We start from the raw sequence: 12,964 nt of genomic DNA on the forward strand, positions 1-12,964 counted from the left end.
AAACCCAATTATTCTGAAATAGCAGCACCACTAACCGACCTACTGAAGAAAGAGAAAAGGAACTAAGACTTGGTAAATCCTCCCCAAGCCGCCAGAAAGGCATTCCACGAGCTCAAGTGAGCCATAACCTAAGGCGGAGAAACCAGCAGGGAAGACCGGAAAAACGGAGAACACCGAACAGCCTTCCGAGAGAGAGAACTGAAGCCTTGGGGAGGTCACAACTTGTTGGCGAGGAGGGAAAGTCGAAACAGAAGGAGACCAGACCTCACTGAAGAACGTGGAGTCACCACGCCATGGCCCCGGAGTGACGTGGCTCTTACAGGTGAGTGGGCGTCTATGGGGCTTTTGGAAAGGGGCTGAGTCAGAGAGGGACCGGAGGGGAGGCTGAGGGGTGAAAGGGACCCAGGGAAAAGGAAATAAGTGAGATGAAATAGGAAGACAAGAGCAGAAATCATTGGCTACTCTTCTTGTTTTGGTTGCTCCAACCCCCTCCCTTCACATTTATGCATAGCTATTATTTATCTCTCACATCCTCCTTTGATTAAATCATAAAGCAAAAACACTTACCTGAGTCTTTTCCTTCTGTCCGAGAGACGACGGTGGCCGAGGCTCACCTAAAGGACTGAAGTGGAAGACCCTGTGGGAAAGAAGAATACAAAAGAGACAATCAATCATTGTGATTTCCTGCAATACTAATAAAAAGTGCACACCAAGAAATTATTCAATGCAGTGTGCTCCTTCTTGACCGACTCTTCTAGGACGGGGAGATACATACTTTCCCTACAGGGAATGGGAGACAGACACACAGAGACCACCAGACACACAGACACACAGACAGACACACACAGACAGACACAGACACACAGACACACACACTGACACACAGAGACCAACAGACACACACAGACACACACACAGACACACACAATGACACACACAGACAGAGACACACAGACACACACACAGACACACACAATGACACACACAGACAGACACAGACACACACAATGACACACACAGACAGAGACACACAGACACACACAGACAGACACAGACACACACACTGACACACAGAGACCAACAGACACACACAGACAGACACAGACACACAGACACACACACTGACACACAGAGACCAACAGACACACACAGACACACACAGACACACACAATGACACACACAGACAGAGACACACAGACACACACACACACACACACAGACAGACACAGACACATAGACACACACACGAGGGAAAGCAAAGTAGGAAAACGCTACATACAGTTGTTCTATGCTCGCATATGTACATTGTTTTATAAAGATGGTGGAACTATTGCTTTGAATGCACTTTCTTTTCTTAGGTCACACATGTATGACGCAGTTCAGAGTCTGGAGAGCCCTGCAGCCCCAGCCCTGAGTGTCGCCTCTCAGTGTCCTGAAGATGCCCCCGGGCTCGTGCGTCACCCTGGGGTCAGAGGCCGCCCTCACCTCTGCTTGAGCCCCGGTGAGGAGTGGGGCCCGGTGTGTTATTCCCCACCGAGTGACGCGCGAGCTCAACAAAACAAAACAATGCGTCTCACTTCTGGGCACGCGCAGGACCGCGCGTCACAGCTGCGCACGTGCGGAGCAAAGACAGCTCGTCCTATCGCCGAGTTAGGACCTTGCACGAGGTACGGACTGTGAACCGCCCTGGACAGACAACGCGTAGCCTCACTGCGCCTGCGCAGAGAGACACTTCCCGCTCATAGCGCCTGCGCAGAGAAAAGACACTTCTCCCAGAGGAGTCGAACCGAGGAGCTTTGCATTTAAATACATCTCACCCTGTGCTGTGGCGCGAGGCGCCTCGTGCTCCGCGGCGGGAGGCAGCTGCTGCTTCTCACTCATTGTGTCCCCGCGCGGACACTGGAATTTCAGGCCTTCCTGACCTCGCGTTCCGCGGTGGGAGGCAGTGTCTGTCCTCGGCGCATGCGCAGTTGTCCATCTACGGTCCTCTAACCCACGCTCAATAGTTCAGTGCTGGGGTTACTCAAAGGCCTCAGAAAGCTCAGCCCGACCCCAGCAGGGCCCTCAGCACCCACGTTACACCCCAGGTGAGGCCAAGAGATACAAAGACTGTCTGGTGCTGGAGGGTCTCAAGCCTCCTCCGGGATTCATTTGTTGTTGCATCGATGGATGATTATTTTGTCTCCACAATGCTCCTTGGCCCTCAGTGCTGGAGTTGGGTCGCTCTTTTCAAGGCCTCAGCAAACGGGGACATTTGTTTCGCCTGAAAAGTCTGTCATGAGAAGATCGACCAGTAAAAGTAACACATGTACAGGATAAAAAAAAAATAGAAAAATAAATAGATAAGCAATGTCCAATCCATAATGTAGCAAAATACAGTAAACCTAGGTAAAGTGCATATAGTGAATATTACTATACGAATGACTTCACATATCGCACATAGATTTCCGTGCACCCATAGCCACTCTCACAAAGGTGCCAATGCTCCAGATCAATTCAACATTGTCCAATTTAAATTTGCAGTCAAGAGCGTCTGTTAAATTAATAGGTGACAATTTTTTAAAATACGGAATTAGCAACGATTGTGCATATTTCATATAGTATTTACTAAAGACTAAAAAGAGTAAAAGTGTTTGACCGCTTTGACCATCACATGGACATGGCAGGGAGTCACGTTTTGCGTTATAGCTATAGGGAAAACAAAGCAAATATCTTACTGTACCAGCTCTTAAACGGAATAGGAGGCCTCTCTCCCATTGGGACATGGGTAGTGCAATATAACTTGGTAGACAATGCTCAGGGTGCTCAATGGATATACATTTTGCGACCGTTTTTATATTCAATTCCCTTTCTAGTTTATCCGCGCTATAAAGTGCGTACAATGCTGCCTTCAAAACGTTTTTGTCCATTGTTACAGCTGTGTTCGAGTTGGCAAACTGTCTACCAAGGTTATTGCTTTCCAAAGTCTTCACTACCCCAGGAAGCCATGGAATATCCATCCCTTTCTCACAGCGAAGACTATCATCTATTATGTCCCTTGTGAGAGAAGCCTCGGGATTCTCCATTATGGCTAGCCAAAATAGTACAGGGCGGGCCCTTATGATGTCTTCAATGTATCCTAATTTCAGTTTGCCGTGACATATGTACAGAGGGGTGGAGATTGGAGCGCCCAAGAGTTTTCTACAAAATCTACTTTCCTCTGATTGGACGCAAGAGCAGTTGGCAACACTCCATTCCTCTGCCTCATAGGTAGCTATTGGTACACACAGGATCTTAAAAATCTTTAAAAAGGCTGGAATTGTTCCCGATCTTCTAGGGCGGAGGAGACTGAGGATTGAGTTAAAAGCCTTCGAGAACTTACTTTTACAATATGCCAAGTGTTCACACCAGGTGCCGTTCGCAGCGAAGATTATTCCAAGATAAGGGGAAGTAGCAGTGCAAGTTAATTTTTGGTCGCCCACAGAGATAAAATATTAACAGACATTTCCTTGGCCCACAAGGCATTATAAAAGATTTCTTAAAATTTGTGCATAAATCTAGGCCGGACATAAAATCTGTGAAACCTCGAACTAAAGTGCGTAGTGCATTTGGTGTGCGACCAATTAAAACTGCATCATCTGTGTATAAAATCACTAGGAGAGGTTTGCCTTGAATTCTGGGAACATCATTAGTTAGTGTGATCAGTAAATTGTTTATATATATGATAAATAGAAAAGGGTCCAGAACACACCCCGTCTGACTTCTCTGTCTACACTGATGTAATTGGAAAGTTCTCCCCCAACACCAATCCTGACCTCGCTTTCAGGTCCTTATGGAGATAGGCTAAATAATGAACAAGGGCCTCATCCAGTCCATATTCTAAAAGGATGGACCATAGACGGGACCTATTGACAAAATCGAAAGCTGAGGACAGGTCCATAAAAGAAAGCTAAGTAAAGTGGCAAGTGCTGTGCAAAAGTGTACTTCCCTATGATCAAATTAAGATTAAGACTTTGCTCGTTTGTGCCAACTTTACCCTGAAACGTAGTTGGCATTGTTCTAAAACTGATTGTCCTCTGTCCAGGTTAAAATTTTTGTGTATAAAACTCTGCCTAAAATTTTAAGGTTGTTATCTATGAGGGAGATCGGTCTACAGCAACAAGGTTGTGTGCAATCGCCGTTTTTAAAAATGGGAACGATCGTGCTAGTAGACCATGTCTTAGACAGTGGGGCATTGGTTAGAATATGAAAAATATTTAACAACAGTGGGGCCCAAAAATCTGGTTTATCTTTAATAAGATCAATGGCCAACCCATCAGGGCGTGGAGTTTTATTGCCCGCACTCTGACGTATAGCCTCCTCAACCTTGTTTATTGATAATGGGATTCCAGGTGGCCCCCTGTTAATAAAAGGGTCAGATTAAAAAGCAGGCTCTTGGTAAATAGTGGAAAAGTGACTTTCTCAGGTGGCGCTCATTATGTTGCATCTGATGGGAGTGAACGGCTGTCCAATTGATCTTTAGTGGTAGTCCAAAATATATTCCCATTATTTAAGCTGGTGGCATTAATGAGCGCATCCCATTACACCTAGGGCTTTGAGATAGGACCTTGCGGAGCTTTCTGTTGGCAATTGAGCACTCCTGATTGAGCCATCTAGGTTCACGCAGTACTGTACAAATGGGTTTAGACAGCAAGGATTTAATGGTCCACTGAGTTCGGTAAAGGCGCTGATAGCCACTGGGTGTGGAACAGGGCCTCTAAGCAGATGTTAATAAGATTCATGTTTCCCCTAACCATAGAACTGAATCGTTCTGTGTTATTAATGCCTCGCCAGCCCAGTCTGAGGTTATCTGTAGATGGTGATCGGTCCCTAGCACCACATTCTGTCTGAGGCGTTGGAACTGGAGACATCCGTAACGTTATTTGTATTGGGTTATGGTCCCCAAAGATTGTGGCCATAATTTCGGCTTTAAGCAAGCTTGCTTCTCAAGCGGGGGAGATAAAAAACATTATCAATTGTAGATGAGCAGCCCCTCCCTCTGAATGTCGGTTCGGGGGGGCATTATCTTTTGTAGTTGCATCAATTTCCATAACATTAATTAAGTTAAGGGTGTTCAAATGGTCCATTAGCTCTCTACCCCATTGCATGTTTGTCTGCTGCTATGTGAATATTCACTTGACCATGAGTAAGTTAGCTTAGCATTAAAATCGCCCCCAGACAGATTCCTACTGACTTGAAAGAGTCGTTGGATTTTACAATAGATGCAATACAATTAAACAAATATATAAAATGCATATTTGGAACAGAATGAAAATCACAAGACCTGCCAAACGCCATTCAGCTACAAGCAATGCGCCCGCATGTTTATGGGTAATTCCTTCCACCCGAAAAGGAGCGTTTTTCAAAGCACAGCAAGGGGGTGTTCGCCATGACCCTTCATCAGTATGAACGCTGTACCCTTCAATACGTTTTATTTGGTAGCCGAAACCATGCACCTTATTGCTGCTCTACTATAAACAAAAATCACACTTTGATACTAATATACACCTGGGGTATACTTAGACGTGGGCTATTGTGTAAAACTAAACAAGCCCACACACAGAGTGTCCCGTATGCCACCCATAACCGTCAAAGTTCCTATTTTACACACACAAGCAAAACATGTTTCTAAACATGGAAATAAATATAAGTAAACTCAACCACGATTATAAAAGACTTCTAGCCAGACAAGCTGTTGGCCTTCACTAAGCCAGATGACTCACTGAGTTGACCCGACATCCGAGTGTGACCTCTACCAAATCTGAATACTCGTAGGGCAGGCTCAGCCTTTCATCCTTTAGAGGGTGATAAACTGGTCGCCATTGAGCTGGTAATAGGAACATCGGGTTATAAGGCTGCAATTGGTGTGATGCAGAAATGTACTTCTAATAACTCGTCCCACCCGTAGAGAATTATTCACAGTAAATTACACCTTGTTCACTCCTGAGGCAGAGAGAGGCTTAAAGTTTCTGCCTTCAGTAAACAATGTTATGTTATGTTATGTTAACATTTTGATTAAGCGCAACAGCTGCCCCAGCAAAGAGGCGTCCCGGCGCTGAGGATCCACAAGTACCATACCAATAGCGGAGAAAGAGCTGAGGCAGGAAGTCCTAAGGAGAGGGGAACAGATGGGTCTTAACGGCTTTCCGGAAGGCGGACAGGTTTTCCAAGGAGCGAATATTCAATGGCAAGGAGTTCCAGAGCTTAGCTCCCAGAACCCTGAAGGAGCGACCACCAATACGGCAGAGCTTTGTGCGGGGTACTATTACTAGGTGTTGGCCTAAAGAGCGCAGACTGCGCTGTGGCACATAAGGTGTTAGAAGCGGGCGCAGGAGTTTTGGGCATCTGGATTTGAGGATCTTGAATGCCAGGGTGAGGGTTTTAAATTGAATACGAGATTCAATGGGAAGCCAATGCAGCTTTCGAATGGTAGCTCTGACAGAGCATCTGCGGGGAAGACCCACCAAGGATGTTGCCGCCGAGTTCTGAACTCGTTGCAATCGCGCTATCTCCACTTTGTTTGCACCCAAAAATAAAACACTGGCATAGTCCAATCAAGAGAGGATTGTGGATTGTACAATGAGTTGCTGGACTTTAGAGTAAAAAAAATTGAGTATCGGGTTAAGACTCCTCAGCAGGCCCACACAGGTAGCTGCCACTCTTTTTGAGTGGGTCTGGAAGCTAAGCGAGGAGTCTATCCAGACTCCCAGGTTTTTGACTAATGATTTAGGTGGTGGAATGGTGCCCAAAGAAGAGGGCCACCAGTGCTTGTTCCAATAGCTGGTATTCCTCCCAACAAGCAGCACCTCCGTCTTACCTGCATTGAGCTGCAGGCAATTGTCCGTCATCCACTGGGCTACTGCAGCCAGCCCACTCCTGACTCTCGAGGCCGAAGTAGATGGTCCTTCGGTGAGAGTGATTACCAGCTGCGTGTCATCTGCATATGACACCAGCGTTAGGTCCCACTCCTTAGCCACTACCGCAAGTGGCTGCACGTAGAGATTAAAAAGGAATGGGCCAAGTGCAGAGCCCTGAGGGACTCCCTGGCCGATGGAATGGGACTGGGAGAGAAACGGGGGAGCCGACACCCGGAAGGATCTGTCCTTCAAGAATGAGCGGAACCATTCCAGGGCAAGACCGGTAATCCCTACTGTCGCCAGACGATGTAGCAGAATGTCATGTGAAACCGTATCAAAGGCTGCGCTGAGATCTAACAGAATCAGCGCAGCGCTCTGACCGGCATCAAGAATTGTCCGGAGGTGTTCAGTCGTGGACAGGAGGGCAGACTCAGTACTGTGGCCCGGCCTGAACCCGTTTTGTGATGGGTCTAAGATGTTATTTTGATGCATATATTGGGACAATACGTTGCTAACATGAGCCTCCGCAAGTTTAGACACCCATGGGAGCAACGAAATGGGCCTGAAGTTTTCTAGTTTGGAGGGGTCCAGAGTAGGCTTCTTGATAATGGCGGAAACCCATGCTTGTTTCCAGACAGTCGGGACATTGGCCGAAGAGAAGGAAAGATTAAGTATAGAGGCCAGGGATGGTAGAAAGTATTCTAAAGACTTAATATTGGAATTAGTGGAGTTAAGTGGATCAAAAGAGTGCTGCGGGAATGACCTATATATTTTTTGCACTTTTTCTACAAAGAAAATGGCAAGGTACTCACACTGCTGCACGGAGGTGATACTGGAGACAGGGGTTCTGCTACTCTGCAGTTCTTGCACCAATTTAAAGATACATTTGGTGGGGTTCGGGCTAGAGTTGATTTCTTCTGCATAGAAAGAAGCACGCGCGGAGCAAATAGCTTTGTGATAGAGTTTTTGTTTGGCCAGATAAAATGCTTTATCCCTATCATTGTAGTCCCTTCTCCAGATTCGCTCGGCTTTTTTACAATCTTTCCGCATGGATCTCAAAGTGTCATTATACCTTGGGTTGGAGGGGGATCTGCGCCCCTTAGTCCATTTAGCTGGAATGAGGGCATCTAATCCTCTGGTAATCCAGTCATGGAAGGCGGCGTATGCCATATTGCCATATTGATGTCCATATTTGTCTCATAATGGAATGCTCCTAGAGTAGAGTGGAGGTCATTGGTTGTAAGTTTATGCCAAGGCCTCTTGAAGCGCCGGGTTGGCTCATCCTTGTTGAACATTTCCCTGACCATCATAGTAATTTTGATTAAATAGTGATCTGTCCATCCCGTAGGTTTAGGCACATCTGTCCTAACCTCCGGCATATTAGTAAAGACAGGGTCTAATACATGCCCAGCCGAGTGCGTAGCAGTCTGAATTAAAGAGTCTAGTTGTAAGGCCGCAAGGTCCGCCAGGAGATTTTTGATGGTAGGGTCATGAGTCAAATCAAAATGGAGGTTTAGATCTCCTAATATTGTGAAGTTAGCCGAACCCACAACCAAGGAGTTGGCCACCTCAAGGAGAGCTTTGATGAACATTAGAAGCAGGTCCAGGGGGTCGATAGATATAAAGCCCTGACAGAGCAAAGTGTGGGCCCATAATGATCTTAAATCGAGTGCTTTCACAGCCATAAATATCTTCCTTAATAAAGGAGCAGATATATTGATTTTTATAAATGACTGCTATGCCGCCGCCCCTTGCGTCTCTATTTAAGGTCTTGATCAAATAGCAACGTGAGGTTCGGTAGACTGGTCATGTTGTCACATAAAAAAAGAATGTCAGGGTTCTCATCAAGGAGGAGTGTGTTGACCTCTAAGTGGTGTTTTGCGAGAGACCTAATATTCAGTTGGAGGACGGTAATAGGTGTTTGTTTAAACGAGTCTGACCTGTGCCCAGATAAGCAGGGACTAGGTGTTGTGAATTCACAAGACTTACATTGTAAGCATGTCTGTCCAAGGTGGCCTGATAGCTCATCACAGGTCTGGCCAGGGTTCAGGGCAAGTAGAAGCTCCCTATCATAATGGCGAATTTCCCGTAGAGCTTGGCCAGGGGGACAGGCGAGAGGCGATGTCTTGGCGATGACGGGCGCAGACGGGCTTGCCTTCGGCGCGCAGACGGCGCGCCCGCTGCGCTCGTCCGCTGCGCTGGTCCGCTGCGCATCCGGGGAATGCACATGGTTTATAGAAGGGGGGCGTGGCCTAGCGGTAGTGGGCGTGGACATAGGGCTCTCGGTGATGGCGGCAAAGAAGATTGTTGATATGACTCGTGGCAGCGCTAAAATCCGCTGCGCGGGGAAACCAAGGGTCTGATAAGTAAATAATAGGTGCCCAGGGAGAGGAGTAGGTACATAAAAACACAGTCTCACGGTCAATTTTATTTAAAAATGCAAACAAGCGCTCTCCCGGCTTCCGCCTCAGGAGGTAGGATTCTCTGGCTTGCGCTAGTGATCAGCGCTGCTTAAATGCCTTCGGCGGGGGCGTGGCCTAGCGGTAGTGGGCGTGGCGTGGCCATAGGGCTCTCGTGATGGCGGCAAAGAAGATTGTTGATGTGACCCGCGGCAGTACTAAATGTAGTAAAACTTGGAGGAGGCCTTTTCAATACGGACCCCCGGTCCTCCCTCCCCCCGCCAGAACCAAGAATCCCCATAATAAACACATAACTCCATTGAAAAGCAAATTTAAAAACTAAACAGGGGAAACAGTAACGACCGCCCTACCTCCTATAAATACAAGGGTAACGAATCCCACTTCAGAAAACCCATAGTGCCAAACCCCAACAGTCAGTCTCATCCTTGACCCTTCCGATCAGTGGAGCAAGCCCCTTCCAGACAGGCTTTCGCCTCCGCAGGATAGTCGGAATGTGAAAACAGTTCAGTATAGTTCCGTATGAGGCGAGGCAAAGTTATAGAGTCCCTAGGAATTTTATCGGCAGCAACGGTGACCCTCGTCGACATAAGCTCACGACGTCTGTGCCTCTGTGAGGAAATTGAAAGCGTCAAAGAGGGGTAGAATGCTGAATCATTCCATAGAGAGATCCCAGCAAGAGAGTCCGGAAGGGGAGCAACAATTAAACCAAACTCGGTAGACGATGTTGGTGGGCTTGGCAGACCATAGGGCACGTCGAGTACACGATTATCGACCATCACATTGCCATGAAGCTCCGACACCTCTCGTGGCACAGGGTACACTGCCGCTACAGGGACCGCCATGGGTGATGTAGGCTGATCAGGATTTTGAGACGGTGTAGGGTCCGGTCCCACTTGCCAAGTCCGTGTGCAACCACAATCATTTTTCAGACAATGAACTCCACATGGGAATGTAAGGCCCCGATCGCTGCCAATACAGATCGTATCGACGGTTCAGACTCAGTCCGTCCCACCGAATCGTGGTCCGAGACACCCATGTTCGCGTCCTCCCGAGGCCCGGCCTACCCCGGGGGAATCGGCTAATTTTGTGACGGACTGTCGCGGAGGGAGAACAAGGACTTACCAAGGTTGCGGTCCAGGTTCCGAGGCCACAGGCGTAGATCCCAACCCGGCAAACACCGGCGGGGTTCAGACCGGGTCTCCGGGCCAGGGACCCACACCCGCAGCGCACTGTCGTGCCTCGTCAACCCTCCATCGATTGTAGGCTAGAACAACGACCGCCGTCAAAATCGGGCTTAAAATTTTTTCCCATGTCCAAGGACCGGACCCTGATGGTCACCCATGTTATTCAACTGGAACCCGGCTGGGCCAGTACTCAAGTCCCCGGATCACAAGCTGGTGTAGGACCCAAACTAAAACTCGACGTAACTTCGTCCACAAAGCTGGAAAAAATCCCGGGATTGCACCAAAATATAACGTAGCCGTTCACACACCCGGAGGCAGGGTGGAAATTCAGGATTTGTAGCAGGATTGTCCGGCGGAGGACGGAGGTCGGCGGAGCCGGGAGCCTATGCGGCCATCTTAGTTGCGAGCGTAGCTCCTCCGTTTTCTCCATATTTGTTCGCAGATTAACCCGGTTTAGTATTCAGACACATCACACAAGGGTCTTTCTAGGACTCTTGACTTGGGCCTCCAAATGAACATCTACTGAGGTTTGTCTGGCTCGTTTTCTGGTTTCCGGGACGAATGCGGTCACGCAGCATGTTTGTTTAGGAGATTAGACAAAGTAATCACAGTGTTTCTTACAAAAAATAAAGCGTGAATGCCGTGTGTAATTAAAAAAAAATGATGTCAGAGAAGCGCATTTGTTTCTGAAGCAAACTAATCAAAGTAACCAGCGTAAGTAAAAAATCTGGCTACATTGTAAACGGTAAAAAAAGTAACCAACACGTAAAAACGGACTCTGGAGCAAATGAGTTTTAAAGGTGTCCAATAGCTTCCGGTAGAGACTATATAGAAAACTGAGAAAAAGGAAAACATCAAGTGAAAACGGACTTGGAAGCAAATGAGGCGGGAGGAGTAAAAGCACAGAATGGGAGGCTGATGCTAGCGGTTTCGAATAGAAAGCTAAAGAAGGGAATGTTTGAGAATGGAGAAGGGATAAGAATAGTTGCAAACAAGTCGGATGGGGGTGGGGGAGAAGCGGAGTGAGCGAGTGGGAGGGAAGCACTGGTGAAGCGTCACGTTTCAAGAGCCTGGTGGGTGGGGGGGCGGGGGAGCCAGCGAGTGGGAGGGAGGAAAGGAGCATATGGGGATGGGGTGTGAGTGAGGGGGATCAGAAGCCTTTGATGGTGGTGTGCGAGGCGGAGCGCGTACTGGAGAAGCGCCACGCTTCAAGAGTTAACATGCATTGTGAGAAATCCGAATGGAATCTGCTTGGTCAGAGAGTTTGTTTTAACTACATTACTCTCGTCTATTTATCCCTGTGGGATAGAATAGTCGAGACCTCAAAACTTCATCTTGCAGACGAACCAAGAATCACGCTTGAATGTCACAACTTTTTAAAACAAGGTAGTCAGGAAAGTGTGGCGAATATATTGCAGCTCTTTGCATTTTGACAGCCCCAAGCAAATTTGAGAACAGAGTGGATGTATGTAGCAGAGACGAGTCTGTTCACCCAATGTGAGTGGTGATATCCGCTTTGCTGATCTGTCTGCAGTTATGATGCTGCTGACAGTAGCGTGTCTGCTAAAAGTGATGGCGTGACTGGTGGAACAGTAAAGCCAAATAAGAGAAAGTTATCTCCGACACCGCAGTCTTCGTGACTAAGACCAGTAATACTGTAGACTCTTGAGACTCACAGCAGTAATTTCTTCTTTCAGAGCGTTATTGCTGCAGATGGAGTGAAGCCAAGAAGTAAGCACATTACTAAGGTACCAACAACGTTCAATATTGTTCATTTGTATTAACTGTTTCTCTTTTGCATCATTTTGAAATGCATTTTCTAGTTTTGTTGCTTTTTGTTTAGTTTTTTTCTTGTAGGTTGTTACCTTTGGTTTAAAGGGAAAGATGTTGTAGTGTGTGATCTTAATGCTGCAGTTTGCATTTCATTACCATTATTTGCTTATCCTGGAAAATCTCCAGGGTGTAGGAGATTTGTTGTTCCAGAGTTCATTCTTCAGCTTCTGGGCAGTTGTCGCTCTGTGGCGACCTGTGGTCCTGTTTCTCTGCTCTTCTTGTAGCAGCTCCTATCAGAGCTTCATCCTCCCACCAACGATAATAAGATGCCAGGCATCACACAACACAGACTATGTTGGGTTAAGTCCATCTGCTCTGCGCAGTTAGAGCTAAGATAAAGTTCTACGGACCCATCAGGCTGTGAATGTAACCTAAGGGCTTAAGATGAAATGTAGAGCTTACCTCCTTCCTGAGTGGCTCCAGACTGCTGTGTGCAGACCCGATAGCTGGCACCACGCTGGAGTATGTATGTATAAATCAGATTATGTTGTAAGTAATCTGCAATATAGTGGCAGGCAGCCCCCTGCCATAGAGTAGGGTTTCTCATAGTGTTTTAATTCCTGACACATTAATGGAGATTGTCTTTTAACAGGCAGAAGAACAACACTGACCATATATTTCTCTGTATTTGTTTTTAAAATGATGTACACA

The 12,964-nt window shown here is 47.1% G+C and overlaps 1 protein-coding gene and 1 pseudogene across 1 annotated transcript in view; one reads left to right on the top strand and one right to left on the bottom strand.

The window, feature by feature from the left end:
- Positions 1-12,964, bottom strand: part of LOC144805891 (uncharacterized) — a 59,059-nt pseudogene that overhangs the window by 43,790 nt on the left and 2,305 nt on the right.
- Positions 12,104-12,964, top strand: part of LOC144805875 (uncharacterized) — a 45,377-nt gene continuing 44,516 nt past the window's right edge. The window contains exon 1 of the mRNA XM_078672355.1: positions 12,104-12,228. The gene's annotated coding sequence lies outside the window, so the exon portion shown is untranslated. The remainder of the gene's footprint in view (positions 12,229-12,964) is intronic.

The sequence above is a fragment of the Lissotriton helveticus genome (genome assembly GCF_964261635.1).
Source record: "Lissotriton helveticus chromosome 1_1 unlocalized genomic scaffold, aLisHel1.1 SUPER_1_unloc_31, whole genome shotgun sequence".
Lineage (NCBI taxonomy): Eukaryota > Metazoa > Chordata > Amphibia > Caudata > Salamandridae > Lissotriton > Lissotriton helveticus.